The 18,732-nt window shown below is 40.4% G+C and overlaps 1 long non-coding RNA gene across 1 annotated transcript; it reads left to right on the plus strand.

Annotated features, from left to right (window-relative positions):
• Positions 1–3,909: 3,909 nt before the first annotated feature.
• LOC121109630 lies at positions 3,910–5,507 on the plus strand. The gene is made up of 2 exons (XR_005857316.2): positions 3,910–4,103; positions 5,173–5,507. It is a non-coding gene; the product is annotated as an uncharacterized LOC121109630 (long non-coding RNA).
• Positions 5,508–18,732: the final 13,225 nt, after the last annotated feature.

Below are 18,732 nucleotides of genomic sequence, written 5' to 3' on the forward strand. Positions count from 1 at the left end.
ATAGGTATGAGAAAATGCTTCTCTGCAGACAGGAAAAGTGAACACCCGTTCTCCTCCCTTTCACCTCCTCCTGGGATGCTGGGTTCAGTTGATGGAAATATCAGGGGAGTGTCATCTTAGAATTTAAACAACATTTACGACTAGTACGGGGAATTGAAGGAAAAAAAAAGCTATCACAGATTTTCTCTCTCTGTATTGTTTTAACTTTTGCATACAACATGTATACATTTCATAGCTCTAAGGAGATAGGTAGGTTATCTAGTACCTCGAAGTTCTAACTATCAATGCACTGTGCCCCTAGTGTTCCACATTTGTACATAAAACCCAGGCAGCAACATCCACCAGGCCAAATTCTTCCTTTCCTCACACTAGTACAACTGTTCCCATCTTAATAGTAACTGAGAGACATGTTCAATTTTCTCCGCCTTCATATCACAGAATCGCAGAATCATAGGGGTTGGAAGGGACCTCTGGAGATCGAGTCCAACCCCACTGCTAAAGCAAGTTCCCTTGAGGAGGTCTCACAGGAAAGCATCCAGGCAGGTTTTGAATATCTCCAGAGAAGTAAACTCCACAACCTCCCTGGGCAGCCTGTTCCAGTAAAGTTTTCTGTCTTTTTTTAAGCACACATTTTATTACTAGGTCTCGTATTTCCATCTGCTCATACTGACTCACAGAAAAAGTCACTCTTTAGGGCATTCTATGTACAAATTAACAAGTTGAATGCAAATTATAGCAGTCGTTCATTCCATCAGAGCCTTCTCAATGCACTGGCCCTCAGCCTCTCTACATTTCCATGAGGAAGACCTGATTCTGCCCTTGTTTTCACACCATGTTAAATACTACTGAGCTCTACTTTGCAAGGAATGTGAGGGAATGAACGGACCGTGAGTAATCAGCAATAAAGTTTCAGGCTTTCATCAGAGGCAAAAGGCTCAACCAGGTTAGGTAATACTTAGGACGATTCACCCAAGGTGTAGTTTGCTCTCATTCACTCTTCATTTGTGACATCTGTGCATAACGTGTTGCCACATGTTAAGAGAAGCAGATACTGATGCTAGTAAGATGCCCTCAGCAATCCACTTCCTTCATCAGAACAATATTTGAGGTTCTTTATTTGTCAGAACATTTAAGGTATAAGCAAATCAATTATTTTCACCTTTTTTCTGTTTTCATATTGTACACCTGAACAGCATAAAAAGCCAAGTAGTGAACAGGCAACTAATTAAATTCTTCCTTTCAAAGGCAACAGCACAACGTTTCTATGAGCCACATGCTTTTAAACTGGCTATTCTGTTTTCTGATTCTTTACTCCCTCTTCTTTCGTCCACTTCTAATACAGAATTCAAGAAATACTGGAATTAATTATCTCCATGGCAATATTCATCAAAGTACTCCAGCTTCTATAGAAGCCAGGAATGAAACGTTACGAGGCAAATCCAAAGGAAAAGTGCACCCATTGGATTCTCACAAGCAGGTTGTGTTCACAGGATAAAATGAATTCAACTGGAACATTTCTTTCAAGAAGTATTTTCTCTCAACTGATGTCTCCGAGTGGTTCTAGCATTACCTATTTTGGCAGTGAACATATTTTAAAGAGCCTTTTTCCACTAACAAATAGACATTCTGAGAGGTAAGCATATGTTTAAGTGTTCCACAGAGCCATGGTCTGAAAAAGGAAAGAGTCTTATGGAAAGCATGCCAAGACGAAGTCCTGGCCCAAAGAAGTCAATAAGAATTTTGCTATTGATTTTAATGAAGCCAGGATTTCACTCAAGAGAACTGCAGAAGGGTCAACCTATTTAGAGGAAAAAAGTATCCAGATGTCTCACAGTATTATGGGCTCAAAATCAGAAAGTGCTGCAACATCATGAAACATTTTTTCACTCTCTTTGCTGCAAGAAATAGAATGCTTTGATTTTAACTAAAACCAATTTTTACCAATAAAACTCATACCAAGAAAAAAAACTGTATTGGAGAAGAAATGCAGGTCTACTGTGTTGTGAAATGTACAAATACCTTTTGTGTCTTACAGCTTAATCCTTCTGCAGAGAGTCAGATTCCTTTTTTCCTTTGCATTTTTTTTTCTTTCATGTTGACAACCACATTTATTTCTACTGTGAGGATTTATACCAGAGTAAAAAGAGAACAATGAACCTCTGGACTGATAAAGCAGGTGGGTTGGGTTTTTTTCATTTTTGTTTTTGTTTCTGTTTTCCTGATCTTCTCTTTTAAATGGGAAGGTAATAGAAGATTAATTGGCACTCACAGGTATGCATGTCTGCAAGGCTAGTCAGAGATATGAATGGCCATTTTCATTCAGCTGTCTTAAGAAACTAATGGACAAATACCTTCAGTTAAACAAAGTTATATACTCATCTCAGAAGCCAGGGGAATTTTAATCACGATGCTATTATAATTTAACTGCATTCGGCCTCTTTTTCCTCCTCCAAAATCCTTCTAGACACTGCTTTTTTGTTGTATTCAAACTGTATCCCATTGGGATGCTGACATTCTGCCATATCTTTGCTTAGAAATATTCACACGGGGAATATAATCCCTGCCAAAACTCTCACCAGTTGTAAAGTAAACAAAAAGTGTCCTCAGAATGTTCCATCATACGCAAAACTAGACAGATCTACAGTCAAGGAAACCTCATGTATTTAATGTGGTTTGTATTTCAGCTCATGGCCCCCGCCCAATAGGAATGTGTATGGAACTGGTGAGCAGCAACGGCTCTGCTACTACAAAGCCTTCTGCTCGAGTAATCCAGCACTGCAAGCCTCAGCTCTTTGGCTTGCCGTGTCTTGAGCTTCTGTCTGACAGTGCAATCCGTCACTGCCAGCCTACAAGGACAGGCTGACAACAAACCATGTAGTAAGTAATAATCCCCCAAATACTTCTATGTCCTTTTAATCTGTAATTGAAACCTTTGAGCCTGAAACTGGTCTCAGTTACATCAGCATAAATCGTGATTAATGCCACCAAACACAATGTAATGCCTGGTAATTATTTTAAGGAGAATGAAATCAAATTCCAGCACAACAAATCCTAAAAGCCAGAGGATACTCAGTACGATTACAGAATCATAGAATGGCTGAGGTTGGAACGGACCTTAAAGCCCACTCACTTCCAATTCCCCTCACATGGACAGGACTGCCCCCCACCAGCTCAGGCTGCCCAGGGCCCCATCCAACCTGGCCTTGAACATCTCCAGGGATGGGCATCCACAGCTTCTCTGGGCAGCCTGTTCCTCCTGGCGCCTCGCTGCCCTCTGAGTAAAGATTTTCTTCCTAACATCTACCCCAAATCTCCTCTCTTTTAGTTTAAAGCCATTCCTTTTTGTCCGAGCACTATCTGCCCATGTAAAAAGTCGGCCTCCCGTGGTCATGTAACTTCATTTTGCAAGCCAAAAAGCAAGTGTGCAACAGCACTAGATCACCCTAAGTGTTTACTCTAATCACTAGGAAATTACAGAATATTATTATTATTATTTAGAGAGTGTTGCTAGGAATCATTGACAATTACTGATTTGGAATCAGTTGAGTGTAATTACTGTGTAATCACCAGCAATAAGCGGCCTTTGCTTGGTGCTGGTCCTGTAATTACAGATTAATAAAAGGGTACCTATGCTATGACACAAAGCAACACACCAGAGATCTGCTTTAGAATGTGGAATGCTATGGGGCTGAGAAGATGTCTACTGCCACACCAAAGGACGTGGCTGTATAATTCAATCACTACAGTGTCCATGAAAAACTCTTCAGAGGGATATTTGTTTATTGTAGTTGGAAAAGGAATTCAGTTCCTCAGCACCACATCTGCTCTGAAAATGAAACAGAAACAGATTTGAAACAGGCTTCCCATTTTAACTGGTCTGACTCAAGTGTATTACCAACCTCCACCATCTTAGGGAATGTTATCAGAGCTTTCCTGTGGGGCCAATGTGCAAAGCTGCCAGATGCATTCCAGCACTGAGCTGCAGCAAGCAAAATGACGGCAGCACTGCTGGGTTGGGCTGGTCCCAGCCCTGAGGGGAATGGAGCAAGTCTGAAAGAAAAAGCTACTCTGAAGCATCATCACCTCTGTCCTAGGAACAACAGGTATCTCAGAGTTGCTTCTTGTCTTGTTCTTGCCTCCTTCCCTGCAAAACAACCAGCTTGCCAGCTGGCCTTCAGCATATGTCACCCATCCAATAAAAGGGAAACCTGCAGAAGAGCTACAAGGATTTATCCAGATATGAAGTACAGATCTCCCTCCCTAAAAAAGAAGGATCTCCAAATGACATGCAGCAGCAGGGGAACTTGCTGTGTTCCTCAAGGCATCTCTGCATGAAGCAGCTCAAGAGAGAGGGAGCCAAACCCTTGTCCCTATTTCTAGTGTGGCTTGAATGCACAAACCCTGAGGCTTCAGGTCCTGACTGTTCCCTTCTAAATGACAGAATTTCAGTTACAGGGCAAAAACAATTAAAACTAACCACACACACAGTTGGCACAGCTCACCTCTCTCTGCTTCCTTCTTTCTTGATTCCAAGAGGAAAACCATGCAAGGATCCCAACCCATCCCATTGGAGACTTACTATATTTTTAATGCAATAGAAAGCACCTATCAAAATGGGAAAATAAATAAAATAAAACCACATTTTTTAAGCCAAGCACTGAGGATTCCTGATCCTGCTCTCTAAGGATTCAGCAAGATCTTCTCACACCAGAAGTCAGCATGTCTGTAGTTTAGAGGATAGATTGCTCTGTCCAAGTCTCTGCTTCTCCCTCAATCTTCTGTCCTTCCCATGGCATTCCCTCTCAAACTGTATTCACAAAAATAGAAGCATCCAAAACAAAACAAAGCCTGAATTATTTCCCTAATTTTTAAACGAGGGTAGCAATTAGTTTACAGTCTGTGGCAATGAGCTCCTGTGTGGCTTGAGTAACAAATGAGGTCTCCTCTATCAGATGGCCATTGCCAGCAGTGGCTCAACTGCCAATTTTAAATGATATTTTGTTCCAAACACATCCCTAGCACTACTTTATCCACAGAGCTTGTCCTGTGCTTTCAGGATTGAGGGAAAACAAGTGTTTGCTGGATGTGATTGGTACACTAAGAAGCAAGGACTAGGTTTTGTGGTTGTTTTTTTGTTTGTTTGGTTGGTTTTTAAAATTTCTATGTCCTTAGGTGCCTTATTCCTATTTAAATCAATGAAAGCCTTTAGAAACCTGGCCCCAGGTGACGTGAGTATTGTGTGCTCTGCCTGCTCTCTGCCTTCAAGCACACCAGCAGTCAGTCGGTATACCAACTGCTACAAGGAGCCACAAAACATCACGGCACTGAGTCACCATTAAAACAAGAGCAATGTGTCAAACCTCATCAAACACCTGATGAAGAATGAATGCCTCAGTTATTAACATCACCTCTGAAAGCACCTCCTTCTTCTGGATGTCCTATCCATACAGATCAGTGCTGCTGAAGTGCTCCACAGAGTAATAAATGTCTAGTATTAAATATAATCCTAAACATAAGAGTTGACTTGAGATCTACAGAGAACATGCAGCTGTAAGTGTGGTGATTTGTGTGCCAGACCTAGTGGACAAGATCTGCCTGGGAAGAGAAGTAAGGGAAGCACTTCAGATCTCACAACGCTACCACCATGATGTGAATTCCAGCACCTGTATCCTCAACTCAATATCTAGAGATACAGGAGCCCTGCATGGAAATATATAAACCTGAACTGCTATTAGATTGGGAACACAGCAAATAGATTTAGAAATTGGATACATTTCTTTTATTTTCTTCTTACAAACCTTGGATTTGAAGTAAGAGGAAAGCGCTAGGCTTCAGCTCAATTTGAATAATTCAGCAAGGACTTCAGTGTCAGTATTTTAGTCACGCTGGTATGTTTTCTGTTTCACATTTCCATAACTGCAACTTACCGTATTCCACATGGGAAAATTAATGCCGTGCTTTTACAGGTCTTACAACAAAATTACTTTTTCTGACCTGACTTTACTAATTTAAATCAATGGCAAAATTTCCGCTCAGTTTGACACGAGCAGAACCAAAACTAAAGCTACGTTTTGCCTATCACTGAAAAATGATCAGGTGCAATTTTATAGAACTACCATCGCCTGTTCATCTGCTGCACCTCATCAGCGTCTGCTTTCTGAAAATGACAAATACAACTATTCAAACTGGAGCTGAAGTTACTTGAATATGTATGATGTTGAGACCAGACTTTGGACCCAAAACTCAGTTAAGGAGCTCTCAAATCTGACCTGCAATGTAAGCTCCGCTGTTAACAGACCAGTTCTACCACTGTCAATTTTCTAAAATATTCAAGTAGGGTCAGTGGCAAAATGGTGATCACTGAACAAGAAAACTTCTTATTCCACTTTAATCTCATGACAATCCAGCATTTGCTTTAGTACAGACATGGCAAAACAGCCATTGAAGGTAAAAGAAACCTATGAAAGAAATGTGTATTTTGTAACAGTTGATAAGGTTTTTTCAATGTCACAGTACTGGTCAGTGGTCAGGAAGCAATTAAGAGGTTTTCACTCTCTGCTGTGTGGTCTTCCAAAAAGAAAAAAGAAGAAGCAAAAAAAAAACTGCAGGCAAAGATTTGTGCACAGAGACTGCATATCCATGATACTCCTAAAGATACTTGGGGGAACAGGCAGGAGAAAGCAGTTCCCCCGGCCAAAATCATGGGAAAAGAAAAGGTCCTTAATTACTGTTGTAATGTTTCACTGTTAGATTTTGATGAGGGGAAGGATAGGAGGGGGGAAACCACCAACAAAACTTTTATCAGTGGCTTCATAAGAATGCCAAAATCTTGCATTTGAAAAGTGTTTTATTTTTTTTTCATTGAATGCCAGGGGAGTCATACCTGAACACCAAAGCACAGCATGCAGGTCTTGAGAATCCCTTTGCAGGACCAGCAGTTCCCTCCCAACAGACTGGGATGGATTCAGAAACACACCGGTAAGCACAGGGGGCTGGCAGGCGATGGGCAAGATTTAAGCAAAACAAAAGGTTGATCCCCTTTTTCCTCAAAATAAAATGTTCCCTTTGTCCTTACAGTAGTGAAAATGAAAAAATTCACCAAAATCGGTCACTAAGGCTTTAACTCTTCACAAAAGTTTGCTGACACTGCACCCTTAACCTCAGCCTGTAATCTGTAGTTTCCACAGAAACTCTGACCACAATACATCATTTCCCATGTCCTGACTAGCTGATTTCCTGGTTAACTGCACGAGCCAGTGGTGGGGGCCGAGAAGGGGAATTGTGGAAAAAATAGAGGAAAACAGCCATAACTGCTTAGAACAAAAGGAACAACTCTTTTGTCTTCTTTGGAGCTGTCAACCTGTTGAAATAAAAGCTTTTCAGCAAGATCATTCCCTGCTGGCACGAGCTGGCTGCATTCAGAGCTCTGCTTTTTTGTTTGATTCCCAGCAATCACATCCTATCTCTCCACTGCCGGTGGAAGATCCCACCTTACTGACAGATCTCTGGCCTGGGAAGGTAATTATCTCTGTGAAATACATCTTTATAAAAGCACCGAAGAGCTGGGAGAGACACTTTCAGAGATGGCAGAGAACACCGTTGATCCTTCCCTCACCAAGCCCCCAGACCCGTACTGGGAAGGCACAAGCTTGGTATGTTGTATAAACCACTGCATCATAAGCACATTCAGTGCGCCAAAAGGTTGTCCCCTTTCAGAGATGCTCATACACAGCAGGGAAGATGTCAAAGAAAGGCAAGTCAGAGACACTGCTGAGGGCCTCTACTCCTTCCAGGGGTTCACACAGTCTTTGGAGAGGAAGAGCGTGCTCTCACCTTGCTGCCTCTGCCCCACGGCACTGCCTGCCCAGAGCAATGGGCACAGAGTAAGGAACCACTCAGCAGTGCCTTGGAACAGGAGCTGGTGCCACCCTGCCAGACAGCATCTGATATGCAGAAAAGCAGCCAGCATGGATTAGAGGCTTTTAAGGATGCTGCCAGGAGAAATGTGCTGCTCATTTGATACCTACAAACGCTCTTTATGATGCATTTATGTTTTCATCACTATATGAAAGCTGTTTTCATCAATGAAAGCCTACAAAGGATGTAGATTAAAATGATAAAAATGGAAAAAAAAAAAAAAAAACCCTGCTGGCTTAACATCTTTTTTTTTATTATTTTTTACAGAACCTGATTAATCAATCATGATGAAAGGCATTGAAGAGCGCAACGTCGCAATAAAAAGTGACCAAGGGCTCAGCTCTCTGAGTGAGAAGGTCGCTCACCTACTACTATTTCTGTTACGGTCATGTAGAGATAGTTACAGAATTGCAGGCTTTGTACTGAGGTTGTATTTTGCATCCCACCTTCCCACCTGAGTATGTCTGACCAGGTTACTTTGCAAGAAGCCCTCAGAGAACTTTACTACCAAGGATGATGCATGAGGTAGAAACAACAGCTTTACTGTCCAATGCCAGCACTGAGTTCACTGCACGGGCAGGTAGGAAAAATACCATTAGCAGACCGAGTTGAGTAAGAGCTAGGATCAGTGCCAGATAATAAACACGCATCCCTGCAATGCCACAATAAATAGAATAAACAGGCCCGAGTTCTTTCCGTAAAGACAAATATTAATTTCCTTCAACTGTTTATAGCTGGTGCTTGTTGACCCACAGGCTATCACAGTATTTTCTGGAAATATTCCATGCTTTTTTTTTTTCCCACAATTCATCAGGCCACCACCCTGTCTCATAATTAAAGGAGTTTAATGGTCAAGGCAAATTATTGTGCACTTGGCGTTTTAGGTTTCAGATTTGGCATCAGGCTAAAAACAAGATACATCTTCCACTTACAAAATTTCCTTGAGCACAGACTGAGTTATAGTTTGCGTGTGGTTCTTTAGAAGTTCCTATCTGAACGTGCTTCAATTACCACCAGAAACATCGAGATACTTTTTAATGTGAAATGAAAGATTTTCTACTTCAGATCGTATCTGCAGTTCAGTAACAGCACAAGAGCAGCTCTGTATCTCATTAGACTTGAGAACTCCCTCTTTGAAACTTAAATATTAGCCTTTCTAGCCCACAGAGTACTTTTCAACTATGCCGACCATATACTTAGAGGAAAGGCAGCAATGCTTCTTCCCTTGGTTCAAAAAAACACATTGAAGCATATTGGAACACCGTTCTTTTTCCCACCTGTACCCAGACCTGAATGGCAGCATTGGTAAGGTATACCCTACCAATGTCTAGCACTCAGTGCATCTTCCAGAGTCTCCCTCTCCTCTGACCTTTTTCTTCTTCTGACCAACAACAGCATGTCTGGATACAGCTGATCCACACAACACAACCGGCTATTCCAAAGCCTATTTCCAGTCCTCCTGCCTCAGGAACCCAGCAGCCAGCTCACTCAGCCATAGCACCAGAGTCAGCACTGATTGAGCCATGCAGGCCTGCAATCAAACTGCACATAGCAAAGCAACAGCCCTGCAGCTAGAATTCAAACATTTCCAGCTCTGACTGTCCCTTATAAATGATTCATCAGTTCCTTACTCAATGCATTGTACAGCAGTTATCCTCTAAGCTCTCTAACAGAGAGATTACTTCTCCTGTGCGCTGAGCGCAGGTGCCAGGCATTAGAAATATCATGAGAGTGATTCAGTTTTTCCTTTTGACTCTGCTCTTAGACATTCCCAATCTACACAACTCTTCTGCTGCCTTGGGTAGACCTTTAACAACACTTCACCAGACAGAGACATCTGACTTGTCAGTGCAGCATCTAATTGCACGCATCACACTTCAAACATATAGAGCTGCACAGCACCTCTGATTAGTCTTCTCTTCTTTAAGGTCTTCATAGCAGTGCAGTAGTTAAAAACACTGTCACGTAAGTACTAAAGGAAGTATGTTTGAAAATCTGCGTAATGCTGCTCTCCTACAGTACACCCTGGTGTTCAGGATATTGAAGAAATATCTAAATGCAAGTGAATAAATCCTCACAACCAAATCACAAAGTAAGATAGAGAAGGAAGAAGATGCACAGAAAAGCAAAAAGGCATGCCATGGGTTACACAGGGAGACTAAGTATATTTCTAACAGCAAGTCAGTCTTGTTTCCCCTGTATGTAAAAACAAAGAGAAAGCTGCTAAAAATGTCAGAAAATAGAAATATTGTTCAAGGGAAAAAAATAGCAATCTTAAAATCAAATATTCCTCTGTACACTTACTTACGAATCCAGATGTTACAAGCCAGGAAGAGACATGATTAAGGCTGTATCTGCATCCTCAACTTCGCTCTCGTCCTACTAATGCTCAGTTCTTCTGTTCATCATAGTTAAATATTTCAAATATGGAATGTACAGCCTGGAAAGACGAACAGCAACATTTTTGCCCAGGATGTTATAAAAAGCCAGCTCAAACTCCGTAGCCACCTTAAATGTACTGAAGCTATTTTGACTGCATAAATTTTCTAATGATCTGTACTCTAGAGAAATATTTAAGATTTTGGCTTTTAATGTCAATGGTAAGCAAGCATGAGACTGTATATCCCCTTTGTGTTTGTTCTAATGCTTAATTCCTCTTCTAGGACCATGCGGAATTCATCAGCGCTGTGAAGCCCTCGAGGTATGCAGCAACCATGTTATTAATGCTATTAGTGCTAATTAATTCTGCCAACAAGGCCTCTGCAACCAGTCAAGACATCAGGCTTTGCCAAAACCAACAGATTAAATAAATTACAAGTTCTAGGACAAGCAATTCTGCAGTTATAATGAGCCAAAAGGAAGGTTAGGGAAACTCGGAAAGCATGAGCTAATTTTTGAACATCCATGCAACATAAATGCTTTGTATATTTTGCTTCAAATTTGCTATGTACTTTCAGATTGGTTCATTTCAGTTCGTATGTGCCTGCAGAGGATTAGTTAGCTATTCAGTGAATAGTTGCTATAAGTGAACAGTGACAAAATTCACATCTTCATGATACAAATCATACTTCAGTTCTGAATGTATTGCAGTGCATTACAGTAGAATTCTCTAAAGATGCAGGTTTCTAAGAAATAATTATATAGAAGTTTGTATAGCATTACACGTACAATGTATGTACTGTGAGCACATTAGATGAGAAAACACATAATTAAAAAATTCAGTTGTAAGTACATTCATTGTTTTTTGTACAGCACTCACAACACCTCTGTGGAAAGAAACAACAGGAATGATTTATGTCTGCATTTCCACACCTCTGCAGCAGATTATACTTGGAAGAGGTGAGGTGACTTTTAACCGCACATCAACAGCTTTTTCCCCCTCCACCATGGATGGGCTCCGGAATGGCTGACAATTCTCACCTTAAGGATCCTGACAAACAGCTTTAAATATTCAGTTAAACAGTTCTTATTCAATTAATTCTTCTTCTAGAAGAAGGCAACTGCATTGGAAGAGACAAGCACATTATCCCAGAGCTTCTCAAAGTACCCCACAGGCTCACCTCTGAGTACAAAGAGAAACAAAAGGATGCTGTGCTCCAGTCTAAATATGGCTTATATATTAGTTTAATCCTCCAATTCTTCATAAGTCTAAATTTACACTGAATTGAGTAAGTAACCAGAGAATGTATCATCCCTCTTTCCCAACAATTCCAAGTTATCTTTGAAGAACCAATGGAGGCAAGATGGTGGGGCAGTGAAATCCAGAGTTTCTGTCCTACAGGCAAACACTAAACTACTCCTGTTCATTTCTGCTCACAACTAGCCTAAGTTTAGTTTGCATTTATTTGGCATAGTAGTGCCAAATGTGACTAGGTATATGACTAGGATTATCTATAGTGATATGATGAGAGGTAATGGCCTCAAGTTGCATCAGAGGAGGTTCACGTTGGATATTAGAAAAAAATTCTTCTCCAATAGAGTGGTGAGGCAGTGGCACCTGCACAGAGAGGTAGAGGAATCACCATTCCTGGAGGTGTTCAAGAATTGTGTGGATGTGCCACTGAGGAACGGGGTTAGCGGCCATGGTGGGGATGGGATAGTGGTTAGACTAGATGGTCTTAGTGGTCTTTTCCAACCTTAATGATTTCATGATTCTATGACTATTATGTTAAGATAAAACTTGGCTATGAAGGTATGGAACTTTACTGAGGTACACACCTGCTCAGCCTTGCTCATGTGCATTCCAAATCACACATACTGTCTGAACAGTTCATAGCCATTACTTGCCAGTCTTGTGCTTCTACCTAGGTTCAAGTGAAGGAATACAATATAAATGCACCTGAAGTGAGCTGGACTGTTCTGAACACTCTTAACAAAGTGTTAAATTTCATCATCAGGTTGTGAATGTGTGGCTCTTTCTGGAGACTACTTTGAGCTCCCCATAAATCTATGAGTTATACTTACAGCAATATACTAAGAGAACATTGGTCCCTCTCAATTCAAGGTTTCTAGCTGTAAAGAACTGACTAATCTAGGAAACACCTTGGAAAATTCAGACTGCTCATGATCCAGCCAGTCACTGCTTTTATTTCTAGTCCAGTTTACTGCCCCAAAAAAGATTTTATAAGTCTTCCTCCCAAATGCTATAAATGTGAGCTATGGACAGCACTATTTTCACCCACCTGAAAATGCAACCTGGACTTAAATGCAGCTACTCTTACTTCCAATCTGCCCTAAAGTAGACAGAAATACAGAGATACCCTCCTGCTATGAACCAGTTTGTACAGTGGAGATACAATGTGGAGATACTGGCTTACCTGGCATGCTTTCTAAGGACAGGGCTGCACTCAGGCTAGGCCTCTTAGCAAGACAAATGCATATGCTTTTATGGCAGTATCTGATGCAGCTCTTCTGCCTATGCTTCTGCATCTGGGCTAGCCCATGCAAGTCAGGCTTCAGTTTTCCATATTTCACTGCTAAGAACTGACAAGCGCCCTCAGAGATCACTAACACTTCAGCATGATTTGGAGGACAGGCAAGAAATGCAGAATATTTTACATGTCTGTGAAAGTCATTTAATTCATTTTCAAGCAGTCAAGGAGAAAAAGAATGAATTTACTCCAGCTAGAATCTGATCAGGTCTGTGGAAGTTTATGTGATCTCAGAAATGACATCAAAGCAGGACTATAGAAAATATACGCTCACGTCACGCTCGCAGCAGATCATTTTCACCCAGCTCACTTAGTAGCTGTTGCCTACTAGCTATTGAGATTGTCACCAACAATCAACAAAAAGACACCCACTAAACACCGCAATCTATTTAAGAACATGGAATGACAGAAAATCTCTGAAATTCTGAGCATTCTACTATCAGACCATACACTTTCAATCCACCCCATAATCATCTATAACCAAACCACTCATAAGAGAAAAACAAGGAATTACATACTTCAGCAAAGCAATTAGCCCAACCAATTCACAGTCTGGCTCGTGACATCGATCTCTGCCAGCGCTTCAGAGAGCTGGGTCTTTGGTCTACATCAAATTCCTGTGCCTCTGGCTAACTCTATAATATATGCTAGAAAATGAAGCAGAAAATCCTTTCTTCTCTGCTTATGCCCTGAAGAGAAAGACTTGCCACAACCCTTATAATTCTTTGGTCTAACTAATAAAGCTTCAAGTGCTACTACTACTATTTATACAAATCTTTTTTTTTCTTTCTTTTGGAACCTTGTTAACTATTTGCCTCGGTAACATCCTGTGACAGAAAATCCCAAGAGTTGATTATATGCTACATTAAAGAGGACTTATTTTTAATGCATTTTGAAATTGGTGAGGTGATTTATTTTTTTTAACAGCCAGCTTTCTGGTCCTGCTCAGTTCCTCATTCTATACCTTCCCAGACATGTATTTTCCTCTTTCCTCTCCAAGAACATTACACAGAGACCAGAGGACACTTACGCTTCTCATCTTTCCACATCACGTTATTTCTAACAGAGTAGTTTTAGTACAGGAAAACAACCAAGAGTTGCTCTCAGTGCAGACAGCAATGAGATGGGATTCTAAAAATGTGAGTTATGTAAGTGCTAAGGTACACATCAAAATAATCTAAAAACAGACAAAGTAAAGCAGCAGAGTGCCTGTGTTCTTAAGCATAGTAGAAGATGAAAGTACTCGGGCTATTTATTAAAAAGTTTCTCACTTCAAGACTTACTTTAAATGAAATGCTATAACACTCAGCTCTACTGCTCTGTTTCCCGTCTGTATATTTAAGCAGTATATGTTGAAATGCATGAAATAAGATACTAGTTCCAAGTATTAGTTCCTCACATAACGTTCATGTACTCACTGCTGTCACACACAATTTTCAACTAGCATTCATTTTAGTAAAGTAGGATCGTTACATGATACATCGCCCCTGTGCTTTATATTGAATTTACTTTTAGGCATATAAACTTGTCATTTCCTACACCTATTCTTTTTAGCTTCTTGATGAAAAGCCAGACAAATGATTTTAATTGCATATTACCTGGCAGAATTTATCAGCTGTTTCTGCTACAATAAGATGAAACAATAGCCACGTTGGCAAAACGTGACTTCTGACTGAGGAAAATGCTGAATTATCAAAATCCGATTTCTACCCTCAAGAGGCGTTTCTCTAGAAATATAAATATGATCTAGATCATCAATATTGGACAAAAAAGCACAGGGGCTTTTTTTGTCTGACTTGCATCAAGGACTACTGCCAAGAGCCAGAAGAGATGGTCCCTCTGAAAAAAGAAACTCTGCTGAGTTGCCAGTTAATATTTAGTGGCCATGGACCAGTGATGAAAACACAGGATGGCTATAGGGGTCATATGTTGTAGACTGGATTAGACGGTGCTTCAGGATGTAGAGGAGCTATTCAGAAGTGCGGCCTCGGTAACAGAAGAAATAAAAGTCTGGATGATATTGAAATCACATAACCTCATTCTTAAAGTTAGATTCTGCTTTTTTATATCTAGGGTTACACTTGCAGTGACACCATTAAGGCTTAGTGATGGAATTATGCAAGTATGGCAACTCAGTCAACACATACAGCAGCCACCTCAGCAGACAATGCAGAGATCTGTGTCAGCTGTGACAGCAAGCTCTATATTGGACTTTTCTGTCCTTACTTGACTTTAAGATGTTTATTTGGAGGACAACTTACTCCACTGCACTACTGATTCGATATACACAAAGGCATGTTTTACTTTTCTTTTCTCCTCTAATTAAGATCCAGTATATCTTGTGGCTGTTGCTTGCTGTTTCAAATCTGCTTACAGATAGAAAATCCCTTCAGAAGTAGACAGAGAGAGCCTATATTTTACAAGACTTGTTTGACTCCTGGAGAACCAGAAGATGTTTCTACCTTGAAGGTATTGTTTCCCTGGAGAGAGGTGATGATTGAATTCCTGTTCTTGCACAAAGAACAAGGATGGGGTTAAAACACAGAGCACCTGCAATGCACTCACAGATTAAATATACATAAAAAGGAGAAAAGTTAGGTGAAGACCAAAGAGAGGGCAGGAAGCTATGCAGAGGGAAAAAAAGAGAACAGTCATGGTCTCAGAAAGATGGATTCATGACTTAACTCATAATCCAAAATGTCACTAGTATTTGACCATCAGCTTCACCAATTTACCAAAAATATACCATATAGTCTAAGAAAATGTACATACACCACAGTGCAAATTTCTAATCTCCATCTGTAGACTTTGTTGTGGATTGCAAATCTTAAGTTGCTCACACAAATATTACTCCCCATGAATCTTACCATTAACAATTATGTTATAAACCTTCAGGCAGTTACAGCTTCAACTATGCTTACTATGTATGGATTACTTTCATACACCACGCTAGTAACTAAGTTTTGAAACTCCTGTGTTTACATCAACCTTTACATCAACTACCTTCCTCTCCCTCTTTTCCATGCTTTGGGAGGGACAAAGTTCTCAACTCATTCTTCTGAGAAGACATGAAGACAAGAGGCTAATGGTCAAACCCTTTACATAAGAGTTGAGTTTGTTTCCATGAGATGTGGCATTTGTTTAGGAAAGACCAAAGTAACGGTATGAGGGAAATGAGCAGAAAAAGAGCCAAGCAGGAAGGACATAGGCTTTTAGTCTGTCAAGCCTTCAGAAAGGAAAGGGAAGCTGGGAAAATCAAAGGGAATCACAGTAGGAAAAATAACTCACACGTACTTTACCAGAATCAGACAGTCAAAGGGTACATTTGAGGAGTTTTCCAAATAATATATATTTCTTTAACAACAACAAAACCTATTCACTCTATTAATCACCTGAGCCTATGAATCACTTAATCTTTCCCTCATTTCTTTTGTATTTTATCCTGTAGGGTCTTGTTTGTATGATAGCTGTGAGGTAGTAAGTTCCTTTCATAGGACCATTGAATATCCACTGCACTTACAGTTCAAATGGAACAAACCCAAGTTCATCTGAAACATGTAATCCTCACATCCAATTATTCTGGATAGCTCAAAAGCATTTCTCACACAAAAACGGCTGCCAGAACACAGGATTTTTCAGTGGAAAGTAGAGAGGCACCTTGCATACACTAGCAGAACACAGTGGTAATGGAATGCTTGCATCACCTGCAGCATATGCGCTGTTGCCAGATGCCAGATACCAGGCACCGTAATAGCGGGCTCCTGCACCCGAACTGTGAAAAAGCAAAGAGCAATCTCAAAAGCCCAGCCCATATCTGTTCTGCCAGGACCTTTGCCAGTTTTTAGCTCAGTACTGTCCTGCTGCCTTCTTAAATGGGGAGATAAACAGAGACAGAATTTGTCTGAGGCATTCTCTAAATGGTTACATCACTGCCATGGGACAGTTTATTCAACACATACAGGATTTAAGGTCCTCTCACTAAATTTAAGATCATAATGAAATATATATCCAGAATTGCCAGTGTATGCAGTGGGCTGCAATAGCCAGTACATGCATTTAAAACTTTCTTAAAACTACCTCTCTACTTCAATCTTCCATTCTCCAAATGCGTGATGACCTCATGCCTCTCTTCTGCCTTGCTCTTCATCACAGCTCGATCAAGTGGATGACCATACATCGCTGCAAATCATGGGCAGGGCCCTTCCCGTCCAAGGCATGACATAGACAAACAATAGATGTTCTGCTCGCCTTTCTTACCCTCTGTTTCTAGCAAGAAGAGCTGCTATGGACACAGAGCTTAGAGGCCTTTGGAGCCCATGTTGATGCCGTGCTCCGTTAACCAGCTTATGTGCAGTGTGCCCACAGAAGAGGAAATTAGATCCACAGCTCCAACCCAGTCAGCCTGCCAGAGAAGATGCTTGTTTTTATTAATACTTCGGGGCTACTCACTCTCCCTATTTCTCTTTCCAGCAACAGTTGATAAGTCATCTGCACAAATCTTTGTTACTTGTTACGGCAGATAGTAAAAACAAAGCTAGAGAATTGCACAGCATATCTTTATGTGTCACTAGTGATCCATATCCAAGGCTGGGTGCAGCAGAAGAGGCAACGGGGAGATGCTTTGATTGTCCAAAATGTAGCAAAAATGACAGCTAAAAGTTTTCTCCATCTGTCTGCATCTAAACAGAATTATGTCTGCATACAAATTCGGGACTAAAACGGCAAGACAGGAGATTAACACATTTACTGTAGATACTTTTTCATCCTTCTCAGCACAACCTTGCTAATCCAGTGCCTGTGAGAAAGTTTTTTTGTGCTCATGTAGGGCTTTCAGCAATCTAACACTTGTTATCTGTTTTGGCCACCACATTGTCTCTTTTTCCCCATTAGAAGATATGCCTTTAGCTGTAATTGCATACAGTAATCCCTTTCTTCAGACCCAGGTCAGACATTAGACAGAGTAATTATGGACCAGCATCATTTCTCATGTCCCACATCTCACAACACATCCAAGTGTCATTGCTTTTACCTTGACCTAATGAGTAGCATCTTCAAATTTCTGTTGAAGCTTAAGTTAGCTTATTTAATAGCCTTCCTGTAAAGGTTATGCAGCTATGCTTATGGTCTTTACAGGGAAGGTTTTAAAAGTGACTCTAAGAATCCTCTGAAACATATTTTCAATAACTTCTTTCTAAAATACATGAGACATACAAAATACAATGATGACAGCATATGGGGTATTTTTGGACCTCATCTAGGATGATCAGGATAATTCTTATGATGCTTTATTGCTTTTTTTTTTTTGGTGAAGTATCTATTCCAAATGACTGTCAAGAGGGCTACCTAAAATCTTCCATCTGAATGGCACCGTATAAAAAAAAATATACTGTTATGAAAAAAAATGAGTACATTTTGCAGAAAGCAGTAATTATGTCTTTTTTTGAGAAAATTATAAAAAATATATGACAGGTACAAATATGGATGGATTGCATTATAATGTATGAGTTAAAATAGCAAGAGTCAAACTGAAATTCAAAGAACAGATGAAATGAAAATGACAGTGGAAATGAAATATGAAAATCCTTTTTCAGAATATTTTACCTAATGGATTCTGAGAATTTGTCTTCTCTGTCAACTCTTTTTGTCAGTTCAAATCTTCTGATCACACCAATAATCTTCTCATACCCTACATACACTGTAGCCATACATACTCAGCCTCAGCACAGAGGTGCACTGTAAATAGCTTTTGCATTCAGGCCTGTTCTTGGGTTACCACCTCTACAGCTACAGAAGATGGATCTGGGATGCTTGGGAGAAACAGAACTTAATGCTGTTCCGTTATTTCATAGGCCATGGTAAAATTCCCACTGGATAAGCCTCTTGT

The sequence above is a fragment of the Gallus gallus genome, chromosome 2 (genome assembly GCF_016699485.2).
Source record: "Gallus gallus isolate bGalGal1 chromosome 2, bGalGal1.mat.broiler.GRCg7b, whole genome shotgun sequence".
Lineage (NCBI taxonomy): Eukaryota > Metazoa > Chordata > Aves > Galliformes > Phasianidae > Gallus > Gallus gallus.